The sequence below is a fragment of the Ranitomeya imitator genome, chromosome 5, assembly GCF_032444005.1.
Source record: "Ranitomeya imitator isolate aRanImi1 chromosome 5, aRanImi1.pri, whole genome shotgun sequence".
Taxonomy (NCBI): domain Eukaryota; kingdom Metazoa; phylum Chordata; class Amphibia; order Anura; family Dendrobatidae; genus Ranitomeya; species Ranitomeya imitator.
The window spans coordinates 174,033,317-174,048,681 of NC_091286.1; the positions used below are offsets into that span (position 1 = coordinate 174,033,317).

The window sequence follows — 15,365 nt, forward strand, 5'->3', positions numbered from 1 at the left end:
CCAGTTTTGGGCACCGGTGCTCAGGAAGGATATAATGGAACTAGAGAGAGTACAAAGGAGGGCAACAAAATTAATAAAGGGGATGGGAGAACTACAATACCCAGATAGATTAGCGAAATTAGGATTATTCAGTCTAGAAAAAAGACGACTGAGGGGCGATCTAATAACCATGTATAAGTATATAAGGGGACAATACAAATATCTCGCTGAGGATCTGTTTATACCAAGGAAGGTGACGGGCACAAGGGGGCATTCTTTGCGTCTGGAGGAGAGAAGGTTTTTCCACCAACATAGAAGAGGATTCTTTACTGTTAGGGCAGTGAGAATCTGGAATTGCTTGCCTGAGGAGGTGGTGATGGCGAACTCAGTCGAGGGGTTCAAGAGAGGCCTGGATGTCTTCCTGGAGCAGAACAATATTGTATCATACAATTAGGTTCTGTAGAATGACGTAGATCTGGGGATTTATTATGATGGAATATAGGCTGAACTGGATGGACAAATGTCTTTTTTCGGCCTTACTAACTATGTTACTATGTTACTATGTTTCTTTTTTGGGCTTCATTTTTTCTCCCGCATCTATAGAAATGGATCCGGTTAAGGTTCAGGCCATTCATGATTGGATTCAGCCCACATCTGTGAAAAGCCTTCAGAAATTCTTGGGCTTTGCTAATTTTTATCGTCGTTTCATTGCCAACTTCTCCAGTGTGGTTAAACCTCTTACCGATTTGACGAAGAAAGGCGCTGATGTGACAAATTGGTCCTCCGCGGCTGTTTCTGCCTTTCAGGAGCTTAAACGCCGATTTCCTTCTGCCCCTGTGTTGCGTCAGCCGGATGTTTCTCTTCCATTTCAGGTTGAGGTTGACGCGTCTGAGATTGGGGCAGGGGCCGTTTTGTCTCAGAAAAATTCTGATGGTTCTTTGATGAAACCATGTGCCTTCTTTTCTCGGAAGTTTTCGCCTGCGGAACACAATTATGATGTCGGCAATCGGGAGTTGTTGGCTATGAAGTGGGCATTTGAGGAGTGGCGACATTGGCTTGAGGGGGCCAAGCACCGTATTGTGGTCCTGACCGATCATAAGAATCTGATTTACCTCGAGTCTGCCAAATGGCTGAATCCTAGACAGGCTCGATGGTCCCTGTTTTTCTCCCGTTTTGATTTTGTGGTCTCGAACATTCCTTGTACTAAGAATGTTAAGGCGGATGCCCTCTCTAGGAGTTTTTTTCCTGATTCCCCTGGGGTTCTTGAGCCGGTCGGCATTCTGAAGGAAGGGGTGATTCTTTCTGCCATCTCCCCTGATTTACGACAGGTTGCTTCTGCCATTGCTGGTCCCTGAGAGACCTTGGACGCATATTTCTATGGATTTTATTTCAGAGCTTCCGGTTTCCCAGAGGATGTCTGTTATCTGGGTGGTTTGTGACCGGTTTTCTAAGATGGTTCATTTGGTACCTTTGCCTAAATTGCCTTCCTCTTCTGATTTGGTTCCGTTGTTTTTTCAGCATGTGGTTCGTTTGCATGGCATTCCGGAGAATATTGTGTCCGATAGAGGTTCCCAGTTTGTTTCTAGGTTTTGGCGGGCCTTTTGTGCTACGCTGGGCATTGATTTGTCTTTTTCTTCCGCATTTCATCCTCAGACAAATGGTCAAACCGAGCGAACTAATCAGACTTTGGAAACTTATTTGAGATGCTTTGTGTCTGCTGATCAGGATGATTGGGTGGCTTTCTTGCCATTGGCCCAGTTTTCCCTTAATAATCGGGCTAGTTCTGCTACCTTGGTTTTGCCTTTTTTTGTAATTTTGGTTTTCATCCTCGTTTTTCTTCAGGGTAGGTTGAGCCTTCTGATTGTCCTGGTGTGGATTCTGTGGTTGACAGGCTGCAGCAGATTTGGGCTCATGTGGTGGACAATTTGGTGTTGTTTCAGGAGGTGGCTCAGCGTTTTGCTAACCGTCGTCGGTGTGTTGGTTCCCGGCTTCGGGTTAGGGATTTGGTCTGGTTGTCTTCCCGTCATGTTCCTATGAAGGTTTCTTCCCCTAAGTTCAAGCCTCGGTTTATTGGTCCTTATAGGATTTCAGAGATTATCAATCCTGTGTCTTTTCGTTTGGCCCTCCCGGCCTCTTTTTCCATCCATAATGTTTTCCATAGATCTTTGTTGCGGAAGTATGTGGTGCCCGTTGTTCCCTCTGTTGATCCTCCGGCTCCGGTGTTCATTGATGGGGAGTTGGAGTATGTGGTTGAGAAGATTTTGGATTCTCGTTTTTCGAGGCGGAAGCTTCAGTATCTGGTCAAATGGAAGGGTTATGGCCAGGAGGATAATTCTTTGGTTGTTGCCTCCGATGTTCATGCTGACGATTTGGTTCGTGCCTTTCATTTGGCTCATCCTGATTGGCCTTGGGGCTCTGGTGAGGGTTCGGTGACCCCTCCTCAAGGGGGGGTACTGTTGTGAATTCTGCTCTTGGGCTCCCTCCGGTGGTTATGAGTGGTAGTGCTGCTGTCTGTGGATCGCAGCATTTATGAGGTGTGTTCAATTTGGACTCAGCTATTTAGTCCTGCTTGATCCTTTAGTCAGTGCCAGTTGTCCATTGTTTTTGGAGGATTCACATCCATACCTGGTCTCTCCTGTTCTGCTGTTCATTTCAACAAAGATAAGTTCTGGCTTTGTTTTTTCTGTCCACCTGCTGTGGACCTTATAGTTCTGTGCATTTTCATGTTTTGTCTTGTCCAGCTTTGTCTGTGAAGGATTTTTTGCAGCCAGGCCGTGTCTCTGGAGATGCAGATATACCCTCCATGTCTTTAGCCAGATGTGGTGATTTGTATTTTCTGTGGTGGATATTTTCTAGTGTTTTAATACTGACCGCATAGTACTCTGTCCTTTTCTTTCTTTTTAGCTAGTATGGCCTCCTATGCTAAATCCTGATTTCATGTCTGCGTATGTTATTTCCCTCTCCTCTCACAGTCAATATTTGTGGGGGGCTGTCTATCCTTTGGGGATTTTCTCTGAGGCAAGATAGTTTTCCAGTTTCTGTCTTTAGGGGAAGTTAATTCTTAGGCTGTGTCGAGGGGTCTAGGGAGTGTTAGGTACCCCCCACGGCTACTTCTAGTTGCGCTGCTAAGTTCAGGGTTTGCGGTCAGTACAGGTACCACCTTCTCCAGAGTACGTCTCATGCTGCTCCTAGACCACCAGATCATAACACAACATGTTCTGGGTGCGTGGTAAATAAAGTATGACCCTGGGTGATCGTGGGGGCTACATGAGTTACATCAAATCTGGCATATCTGACATTGGATCAGAACGCAAACAGCTAAAATAGTTTTGGCGCCCGAACGGGGGCTGTGGTAACCAGCCTATTCGGAATCCGTATGTGGGAGTTTCCTGGGAGATTGGACATGCAAAACATCAGCTGCAGCAAGGTGAGAAATTTTATTCTTACACTCTGTTTTGCACTTGCAATCTCTTTTGGATCTCTCCATATCTCTGGGTAAAGGCTGCAAACACGGTTCAAAGAATCCACATCACCAGTGAGTTTTGTGTTTTGTCTGTTTATGTCCATATGAGAGTTGAATAATAGATTAATAAGATGATAATTGTTAACTGTATTTTCTGTCAATATACTAATTGGTTGTGTATTTGTGTAAAGGTATCGTCACATTAAGCGACGCTGCAGTGATATAGACAACGATGCCGATCGCTGCAGCATCGCTGTTTAGTCGTTGTGTGGTCGCTGGAGAGCTGTCACACAGACAACTCTCCAGCGACCAACGATGCCGAAGTCCCCGGGTAACCAGGGTAAACATCGGGTTACTAAGCGCAGGGCCGCGCTTAGTAACCCGATGTTTACCCTGGTTACCATTGTAAATGTAAAAAAAAAACACTACATACTTACATTCCGGTGTCTGTCGCGTCCCCCGGCGTCAGGTTCCCTGCTCTGTGTAAGCGCCGGCCGTAAAGCAGAGCGGTGACGTCACCGCTGTGCTCTGCTTTACGGCCGGCCGGCGCTGACGCCGGGGGACGCGACAGACACTGGAATGTAAGTATGTAGTGTTTTTTTTTTTTTTACATTTACAATGGTAACCAGGGTAAATATAGGGTTACTAAGCGCGGCCCTCAGTCAGTGCGGGAAGCTGAAGGCGAGGGACATGACTAGACACCGGGAATGTAGTGTTTTTTTTTTTTACATTTACAACGGTAACCAGGGTAAACATTGGGTTACTAAGCGCGGCCCTGCGCTAAGGCTACGTTCAGATTAGCGTTTCCTGACGCTGCGTCGGGCGACGCAGCAGCGACGCACGCGTCATGCGCCCCTATGTTTAACATGGGGGACGCATGCGTTTTTCTTGTTGCGTTTTCCGACATGTACGTCGTTTTTGACGCTAGCATCGGACGCAAGAAAACGCAACAAGTTGCATTTTTCTTGCGTCCGATTTTCGTCAAAAACGACGCACGCGTCGCAAAATGCAGCGTTTTTGCGTGCGTCGTGCGTTGCGTCGCCGACGCAGCGGCGCGCAACGCTAATCTGAACGTAGCCTTAGTAACCCAATGTTTACCCTGGTTACCCGGGGACTTCGGCATTGTTGGTCGCTGGAGTGCTGTCTGTGTGACAGCTCTCCAGCGACCAAACAGTGACGCTGCAGCGATCGACATCGTTGTCGGTATCGCTGCAGCGTCGCTTAGTGTGACGGTACCTTGAGCCTTACTCCAGGAGCCAAGGAAGGTATTAACACCACACTGCATGCACAATGAGACTTGGACTCAGATTTTCTAGGTTCCTTAAGGCTCTTAAAGGGACACTGTCACCTGAATTTGGAGGGAACCATCTTCAGGCATGGAGGCGGGGTTTTTGATTCACCCTTTCCTTACCCGCTGGCTGCAATATTGGATTGAAGTTCATTCTCTGTCCTCCATAGTACACGCCTGCGCAAGGCAAGATTGCAATGTGCAGGCATGTACTATGGAGGACAGAGAATGAACTTCAATCCAATATTGCAGCCAGCATGCAGCCAGCAGGTAAGGAAAGGGTGAATCAAACACCCAAAAACCCCGCCTCCATGGCTGAAGATTGTTCCCTCCAAATTCAGGTAACAGTGTCCCTTTAATGAGACTAAAACAATATAGGGACACCTTTTTAAATTCAGCCAATTGGCTTAGCGACCTAGCGGGATGGATTATTTTTGGTATTTTACAGACTTGTATGCAAATTTTGTTGCTTTGCTTGTTGTTTTATGTAGCCGTAAAAGCGCTAATATATGTATTACCTAAGGCTGAACCTTCTGTAGTGCATCATAGGCCCCATATAGCCACTGCTGACGGGGAAGGTGAGTGTCCACACTGATGGGCAAAGCAGGTAGAAAGCCCCCTTGTGGGTACTAGACCCATGAGACAGTAGCTCCTTTGTGGACCTCCGCTTACCCTGTAGCAAAGGTTATACCACTTACAAAAGGGGGAAATTGATATAGAAGGGTTAATAGTTTGCCTTTAAGTGCCTTTTGCCTCTAATTGCTAGAATTTCTAGAATCTGTTGTTACAGTAGTCTGCTAGTCTTCTCTTCAAGGAGACTATACTTCTTATCATGTATGTTCTCAATAGTCAGCCACAACATGTTCTGGGTGGGTGGTAAATAAAGTATGACCCTGGGTGATGGTGGGGGCTACACGAGTTACATCGAAATGCATTCGTTGTAAATGGTATAAAACAGTGCTTTGCTTTTTGAGATATTAGATAGAAGTGACTTGCTCACAGAATGTGTGAGGTGTCCTTTGTCTCCAAGCGCGCTTGTAAAATGACGGGCGTAACCTCCTGATTTGGCGTCACTGGTGATCTGGCATATCTGACATTGGGTCAGAACGCAAACAGCTACAACACTCACCAACAAGATGAAGGAAAGAAAATTATGATATGGTAGGGATAACAGACATGGCTGGACGAGATGGACAAGAACTATGACTGGGCTCTTAAATTACATGGCTATAGTCTGTTCAGGAATGACCCTACAAATAAGTGATGGGGAGGGGTTTGTTAAATTTGTCCCTTAAACCCATCATACGTGATAATATATGTAAAATGAAAATGTATCGTTCCCGTGGGAGAAGATGGGGAGGGAGGATAAAATATTGATAGTAGTTTGTTAAAAGTCTTCAAATATAATGGAAGTGGTATAAAACAACCTCAATATAAATAGATAAGGCAGCAAATCAGGGAGAAGTAATTAAGGATTTCAACTACCTTGACAAATTGGGGAGCAGAAAACTGCAAGTCCAGCAAAGGAAACATGTTTTTGACGACAAGTACCTTTCACAACTGGTTCAGTACCCATCAAGAGGACTTCTAGACCTTATATTCCTTGTGGGAATAAATAATCTAGAAATAGGATGAAACCACTATAGCTAAATAGAGTTGTAAGGAGAGCGATAAATGACAAAAAGAAAGAGTTTAGAGAACTAAAGGAAAAGGGTAGAGACAAGGCATTAAACAATTATAGAAAAAATGCTTAAAAATCATATCAAGAAAAGCAAAGACTGAGACAGAGAATCTCATTGCCAAAAAAGCAAAAATAATCCAAAGATATTCATCAACTATATAAACAGTAACAAATTGAAAAATGATAATGTTGGGTGAAATGGTGTTACAGGATGAGAGAAAGGCCAATATGCTAAACTTTTTTTTCTCTTCAGTATTTATACCAGAAAATCCCATGACAAACAATATGACCAGGGATACTTGAAATTCTCCACTAAATGTCACCTGCTTAACCCAGCAGGAAGTATGGTGCCATCTCAAAATCACTAAAGTAGACAAATCCCTGGACTCAGATGGCATACACCCCCAAGTACTGTAGTTATTAAGTACAGTGATAGACAGACTCTTATTTTTAATATTCATAGATTTCATAAAAAGAGGGTCTGTACCACAGGACTGTCGCATAGCAAATGTGGTGCCAATATTCAAAAAGGGGACAAAATATGAGCCTGGAAATTATCAGCCAGTAAGTTTAAACTTTAAGTTTCCTAAGAAATGCTATCCTGGAGTATCAATAAAAATAACCTCATGACCCAGCATCAACATGGTTTTATGAGGGATCGGTCTGATCAGCTTCGATAAGGAGGTAAGTTCCAGATTGGACTAGGAAAACGCAGTGGATGTGGTCTACATGGACTTTTCAAAAAAGTTTGATACGGAGCAACACCAAAACTTGGTACATAACATGAGAAAAATGGGACTAGGGGAAAATGTGTGTTACTGGCTCATTGATAGGAAACAAAGGGTGGTTATAACTGGAACACACTCTTGCACAAGCGATCCTGCTTACCTCCCGGTCCACTCCTTGTGTCCGACGCATGTGTGCGGTTTCCAGCAGGGATGCCGATCCCTAAAGGCCTCCGTTCCTTGTCCCGCGCTGTCTTCCTCTGCTGCTGCTTCTGGGTTTTGGCAAACAGACCACAGGTCTCCGGGCACTGCTCTGAGGGCGCATGCTCCCGGCCTCTTAAAGACACAGCACGCTAATTTCTCTAAGGGTCCCAACCAATGGCCGAGTGATAAGTACTATTTTAGACACCTCTGCCCTTTTGGGAGGTGCCTGAGCAACAAGTGTGTGTTTCCTTAAATAAACATACACCATATAAGGTACAAAAGGTGAAATGGTGCTATCAGAACAAACTACAGTATTCATATCCGTGCACCAGCCGGACTCTCCCTATCAGATATAGCACATATGAAAAAATGGAGAACGGTCCAGAAATATCAAAAATAACAATTTTATTGAATAAATAACAACTAATCAAAAGTACAAAATACAAAATATAAAAGACTAGGATCGGGAAAAAGGGGGCCCGAAGTCCCGACCAAAAAGATGGAAAAAATGGCCAGCATGGGAAAGACACACAGGCTAAGTGCCATACATAAATAAAGGAACCCTGAGTAATAGATCCGTTTGAGTCCAATGACTATTTACATCAGATATGTAGTGCGCACTACCTTCTGACAACACTCCGGTTCATGTATTATCACATTTGCTTACCCATGCTTCTGCCAGGTCGGGATCAATGCCCCCTGCCGCCACCGACGTGCGTTTCACCTTCTTTGTCAAGGTGCGGTCCTTGACAAAGAAGGCGAAACGCGCGTCAGTGGCGGCAGGGGGCATTGATCCCGACCTGGCAGAAGCATGGGTAAGCAAATGTGATAATACATGAACCGGAGTGTTGTCAGAAGGTAGTGCGCACTACATATCTGATGTAAATAGTCATTGGACTCAAACGGATCTATTACTCAGGGTTCCTTTATTTATGTATGGCACTTAGCCTGTGTGTCTTTCCCATGCTGGCCGTTTTTTCCATCTTTTTGGTCGGGACTTCGGGCCCCCTTTTTCCCGATCCTAGTCTTTTATATTTTGTATTTTGTACTTTTGATTAGTTGTTATTTATTCAATAAAATTGTTATTTTTGATATTTCTGGACCGTTCTCCATTTTTTCATATGTGATATAAGTGTGTGTTTCCTGTTGCTAGTATTCAGGTTTTCTGTACCTTTGTATTTATGTTCTGTCAGCATCTCGCTAACTCTGGTTTGTCTCCCCAGTGCTCCCATCCTGCCTTTCCTCGCCTTCCAGGACCTCGCTAGTATCTTCTGCGCCAGTCCATTCCAGCTGCTGCCTGCTACCAGAATCAGTCACCTATCTTCTGCCAAGTTCTCCATTACCTGCGGTTCTGGCCAGCCCGCCAGTCCTGCTGGGTCAGCTTCCACGTGTCCGGGGTCTAATTAGAGGTAGCACCTTGCATTTTCCAGGCATTCCAATCTGGCCCTGTTTCAGGGGTCTTACTACGGGTGTGTTGGACTCGCATAGTTACGCCCACTTCAGAGCCCCATGGTCAGTGGTCCCGTGGTTCCACAAAAATTGAATTAAACGAATGTGCACTTCAACATCTGTGTCTTCGCTTCCATGCGTTGCACACACTAGATTAGGTACAGTTAAAAGTGTGGCACCATAGGGGTCAATATTAGGCCATACTCTTTTCACATATTTATTAATGACCTTGTAGGTGGCATAGAGTGGAATTATAATATTTTATGATATATGTAGTAACATAGTTATTAAGGTTGAAGGAAGACTAAGTCCATCTAGTTCAACCCATAGCCTAGCCTAACATGCCCTAACATGTTGATCCAGAGGAAGGCAAAAAAAAACACCCATGTGGCAAAGAGTAAGCTCCACATTGGGGAAAAAAAATTGTTCCTGACTCCACATACAGCAATCAGACTAGTTCCCTGGATCAAGACTAAACCCCACGGTACGCAACAAAAAGGGGGATAATTTAATAGTTCAAAAAGAGTTATGTAATCTAGAGGCTTGGGCTGAGAAATGGCAAATTAACCCCTTCATGACCTTGGGATTTTCCGTTTTTCCGTGTTCGTTTTTTGCTCCCCTCCTTCCCAGAGCCATAACTTTTTTATTTTTCCATCAATATGGCCATGTGAGGGCGTATTTTTTGCAGGACGAGTTGTACTTTTGAACGACATCATTGGTTTTAGCATGTCATGTACTAGAAAATGGGAACAAATTTCCAAGTGCGGTGAAACTGCAAAACAAGTTCAATCCCACACTTGTTTTTGTTTGGCTTTTTTGCTAGGTTCACTAAATGCTAAAACTGATAAATTATGATTCTCCAGGTCATTACGAGTTCATAGACACCAAAAATGACTAGGTTATTTTTTATCTAAGTGGTGAAAAAAAATTCAAAACTTTGCTAAAAAAAAAAAAATATGGCGCCATTTTCCGATACCCGTAGCGTCTCCATTTTTCATGATCTGGGGTTGGTTGAGGGCTTATTTTTTGCGATCCAAGCTGACGTTTTTATTTGTACCACTTTTGTGTAGATACATTCTTTTGATCGCCTGTTATTGCATTTTAATGCAACGTCATGGCGACCAAAAAAAATTAATTCTGGCGTTTCGAATTTTTTTGTCGCTACGCCATTTAGCGATCAGGTTAATGCTTTTTTTTTATTGATCGGGCGGATCTGAACGAGGCGATACCAAATATGTGTAGGTTTGATTTTTTTTTTATTGTTTTATTTTGAATGGGGTGAAAGCGGGGTGATTTAAACTTTTATATATTTTTTTATTTTTTTCACATTTTATTTTTACTTTTCTTTTTTTTTGCCATGCTTCAATAGCCTCCATGGGAGGTTATAAGCTGGCACAACTGGATCGGCTCTGCTACATAGCAGCGATCATCAGGTCGCTGCTATGCAGCAGAAATGCAGGTGTGCAAATGAGCGCCGGCCACAGGGTGGTGCTCACAGCTAGCGGGGATCAGTAAACATAGAGGTCTCAAGAACCTCTGTGGCTACAATGCAGAAGCATCGCTGACCCCCGAACATGTGACGGGGGTCGGCGATGCGCCATTTCTGGTTGCTCGGCCGGAAGCGATAGTTAAATACTGCTGTCTGCGTTTGACAGCGGTATTTAACTAGTTAATAGCAGTGGGTGAATCACAATTTCACCCGCCGCTATTGCGGGCACATGTCAGCAATTCAAAACAGAAAATAGGAGAAAAGCATTACTGCACCACATGCACACCATCCAAATTATGACACATATAATGAGAATAGTAAAAAGGTAATTTATTAACACATCTTAAGGCACACCAACAATTAAAACATACTTAAAACAACCAAAAACAATATAACTCAGGCTGTAATTGCCATATGAAATAAGCGTATAAATACGGCAATTACAGCCTGAGTTATATTGTTTTTGGTTGTTTTAAGTATGTTTTAATTGTTGGTGTGTCTTAAGATGTGTTAATAAATTACCTTTTTGCTATTCTCATTATATGTGTCATAATTTGGATGGTGTGCATGTGGTGCAGTAATGCTTTTCTCCTATTTTTTGGCTCTGTCTTATTACTGCTATTGCACCCTCCGGGTAATATCATATTTATATTGCGGTGCGCCTCATTTCTATCTTATCAGCTATTCAAAACAGCTGACATGTCCTGGCTTTGATGCGGGCTCACCGCCGGAGCCCGCATCACAGCGGGGCTTCTGACCTCAGACGTACTATCCCGTCCGAGGTCAGAAAGGGGTTAAATTTAATGAGGCTAAATGTAAGGTTATGCATTTGCGCAAGGAAAATAAAATGTATTATTGTGTTCTTAATTGTAAAACACTGGGTGACACTGTCGCTGAAAATCTTGGATGTATAGGTGGACGGCAAACTCCACTTTAGTGATCAGTGTCAGGCAGCTGCTGCCAAGGGAAATAAAATAATGGGATGCATTAAAAGAGCTATAGATGCTCATGACGAAAACATAGTTTTGCCTCTATACAAGTTAATAGTATGGCCACATTTAGAATACTGTGTAAAATTTTGGTCTCTATTGTATAAGAAGAACACAGCTGAACTAGAGTGGGCGCAGAGAAGAGCATCCAAGGTTATTAAGGGAATGGTGGACAGCAACATCAAGGCAGGTGATTAAACTCGGGTAAAGGACGATGTTATTACAATGTACAAATATGCAGTGCCTTGCGAAAGTATTCGGCTCCCTGGAACTTTTCAACCTTTTCCCACATGTCATGCCTCAAACATAAAGATATCAAATGTAAAATTTTGGTGAAGAATCAACAACAAGTGGAACACAATTGTGAAGTTGAATGAAATGTATTGGTCATTTTAAATTTTTGTGGAAATTCAAAAACTGAAAAGTAGGGCATGCAATATTATTCGTCCCCTATAACTTAATACTTTGTTGCGCCACCTTTTGCTGCGATTACAGCTGCACTTGGGGTATGTCTCTATCAGTTTTGTACATCGAGAGATTGAAATTCTTGCCCATTCTTCCATGGCAAACAGCTCGAGCTCTGTGAGGTTTGATGGTGATCGTTTGTGAACAGCAGTTTTCAGCTCTTTCCACAGATTCTCGATTGGATGGAGGTATGGACTTTGACTTGGCCATTCTAACACCTGGATACGTTTATTTGTGAAGCATTCCAGTGTAGATTTTGCTTTATGTTTAGGATCATTGTCTTGTTGGAAGACAAATCTGCGTCCAGTCTCAGGTCTTTTGCAGACTCCAACAGGTTTTCTTCAAGAATGGTCCTGTATTTGGCTCCATCCATCTTCCCATCAGTTTTAACCATCTTCCCTATCCCTGCTAAAGAAAAGCAGGCCCAAACCAAGATGCTGCCACCACCATGTTTGACAGTGGGGATGATGTGTTCAGGGTGATGAGCTGTGTTGCCTTTATGCCAAACATATTGTTTGGCATTGTTGCCAAAAAGTTTGATTTTGGTTACATCTGACCAGAGCACCTACTTCCACATGTTTGGTGTGTCTGCCAGGTGGCTTGTTGCAAACTTTAAAGTACACTTTTAATGCATATCTTTGAGAAATGGCTTTCTTCTTGCCACTCTTCCATAAAGGCCAGATTTGTGCAGTGTATGACTGATTGTTGTCCTATGGACAGACTGTCCCACCTCAGCTGTAGATCTCTGCAGTTCATCCAGAGTGATCATGGGCCTCTTGGCTGCATCTCTGATCAGTCTTCTCCTTGTTTGAGATGAAAGTTTAGAGGGATGGCCGGGCCTTGGTAGAAATGCAGTGGTATGATACTCCTTCCATTTCAATACGATCGCTTGCACAGTGCTCCTCGGGATGTTTAAAGTTTTGGAAATCATTTTGTATCTAAATCCAGCTTCAACCTTCTCCACAACAGTATCACAGAGCTGCCTGTTGTGTTCCTTGGTCTTCAGGATGCTCTCTGTGCTTCAAACAGAACCCTGAGACTATCGCAGAGCAGGTGCATTTATACGGAGACTTGATTACACACAGGTGCATTATATATACAGTCATGGCCAAAAGTATTCACACCCCTGCAATTCTGTCAGATAATACTCAGTTTCTTCCTGAAAATGATTGCAATCACAAATTATTTGGTATTGCTATCTTCATTTGTCTTAAATGAAAAAACACAAAAGAGAATGAAGCAAAAAGCAAAACATTGATCATTTCACACAAAACTCCAAAAATGGGCCGGACAAAAGTATTAGCACCCTCAGCCTAATATTTGGTTGCACAACCTTTAGCCAAAATAACTGCGACCAACCGCTACCAATAACCATCAATGAGTTTCTTACAATGCTCTGCTGGAATTTTAGACCATTCTTCTTTGGCAAACTGCTCCAGGTCCCTGATATTTGAAGGGTGCCTTCTCCAAACTGCCATTTTTAGATCTCTCCACAGGTGTTCTATGGGATTCAGGTCTGGACTCATTGCTGGCCACCTTAGAAGTCTCCAGTGCTTTCTCTCAAACCATTTTCTAGTGCTTTTTGAAGTGTGTTTTGGGTCATTGTCTAGCTGGAAGTCCCATGACCTCTGAGGGAGACCCAGCTTCATCACACTGGGCTCTACATTATAATATAACAAGCCCAAACTGAAACATATAGTTCCAAACTTCTCCACCATGCTCACAACCACTGTGGGGGAGCCTACTAAGGAGAAGTATCACTCATAAATACATATAGGATACTCCCAAAACTGGATTATATAGAGAAAAAACGGAGTACAAGTCCATACAAAAATGACAAATTTATTGAATACAAACAAAAAATAGTTGAGGTAGCACAGATAAAAGACAGCGTGGAAAATATCTGATGCCATTTGTATTATTATAAAGTGCATAGTGCAACAAATAGAACGGGGGGAGGGGGTCGGGGTGTGTAGGATCTGTATAAATTAATAGAGTCCATGTGGACCGATCCCTGAGCCCTGTACACAGGCTCCAATCAATAACATATTGTAGGTGATCGAAAAAAACACCCTGAATCCTTACCCCAAAGCTGGCACTCAGAGAAAATCCACGCTGTAGCCCCAACGCGCGTTTCGCGTCAGCTTCGTCAGGGGGCTACCTCAACTATCTCTTTTGCTTGCAATACCCTTGTGTACTTTATTTGTTTTAATACATTTGATATCTGACTATTTTTTGTTTGTATTCAATACATTTGTCATTTTTGTATGGACTTGTACTCCGTTTTTTTCTCTATATAATGGGCTCTACATTATGTTGCAAAATTTGTTGGTAGTCTTCAGACTTCATAATGCCATGCACACGATCAAGCAGTCCAGTGTCAGAGGCAGCAAAGCAACCCCAAAACATCAGGGAACCTGTTCTTTTCTTTGAATGCCTCTTTTTTTCTCCTGTAAACTCTGTTGATGCCTTTGCCCAAAAAGCTCTACTTTTGTCTCATCTGACCAGAGAACATTCTTCCAAAACATTTTAGGCTTTTTCATGTAAGTTTTGGCAAACTCCAGCCTGGCTTTTTTATGTCTCGGGGTAAGAAGCATGATATGTGGAAAAAGGTTGAAAAGTTCCAGGGAGCCGAATACATTCGCAAGGCACTGTATGATGGGACAGTACAGAGATCTTTCTACTGTTCTTTTTACACTCAGGCCTACGACAGGGACAAGGTAGCATCCTCCACGTTTAAAGGAAACGTTTAATTTTAATCAAAGACACAGATTCTTTACTGTTAAGGTACCGTCACACTGACCAACTTCACAACGATATCGCTAGCGATCCGTGACGTTGCAGCGTCCTGGATAGCGATATCGTTGTGTTTGACACGCAGCAGCGATCTGGATCCTGCTGTGACATCGTTGGTCGGAGCAGAAAGTCCAGAACTTTATTTCGTCGCTGGATCTCCCGCAGACATCGCTGAATCGGCGTGTGTGATGCCGATTCAGCGATGTCTTCACTGGTAACCAGGGTAAATATCGGGTTACTAAGCGCAGGGCCGCGCTTAGTAACCCGATGTTTACCCTGGTTACCAGTGTAAATGTAAAAAAAAGAAACAACACTACATACTTACATTCCGGTGTCTGTGGTGTCCCCCGGCGTCCTGCTTCCCTGCACTCCTCCTGCATCCTGTGTCAGCGCCGGCCAGCCGTAAAGCAGATTACAGCAGTGACGTCACCGCTCTGCTTTTACGGCCAGCACTTACACAGTGCAGGGAAGCAGAACGCCGGGGGACAGACACCGGAATGTAAGTATGTAGTGTTTGTTTTTTTTTACATTTACAGATGGACAGATTTCTTCACTCGCTCCCCAGGCCGCCGGTGCAGACCTGGGTTGCCCAAGGAGACCCCGGAATGCAGATGACCTGGTGGGCCTCGTACAAAGGTACCAGGTGGACGAGAGGTAACTGAGAAAGCCAACAGCAGCCCGTGTTCCAAAAGAGGAGCAACATAGCCAACACAGGGGGGAGTCCAAGGTCCCAAGGAGACGCTGAAGGGCTACCAAAAGCCGCTGCTAAAAACCTGATCTGCTGGCGGTGTCAGTCACGGTCCTGGACACATAGCGGCCCCTTGCCCCATATTGGCC

General features: G+C 43.7%; 1 protein-coding gene and 1 long non-coding RNA gene across 11 annotated transcripts in view; one reads left to right on the top strand and one right to left on the bottom strand.

Annotated features, from left to right (window-relative positions):
* Positions 1 to 8,861, top strand: part of LOC138681653 (uncharacterized) — a 172,457-nt gene extending 163,596 nt beyond the window's left edge. Inside the window, exon 3 of the long non-coding RNA XR_011321951.1 lies at positions 8,564 to 8,861. This is a non-coding gene — a long non-coding RNA (uncharacterized lncRNA). The remainder of the gene's footprint in view (positions 1 to 8,563) is intronic.
* ERMARD (ER membrane associated RNA degradation) overlaps positions 1 to 15,365 on the bottom strand; it is a 591,898-nt gene that overhangs the window by 139,394 nt on the left and 437,139 nt on the right. The window lies entirely within an intron of this gene.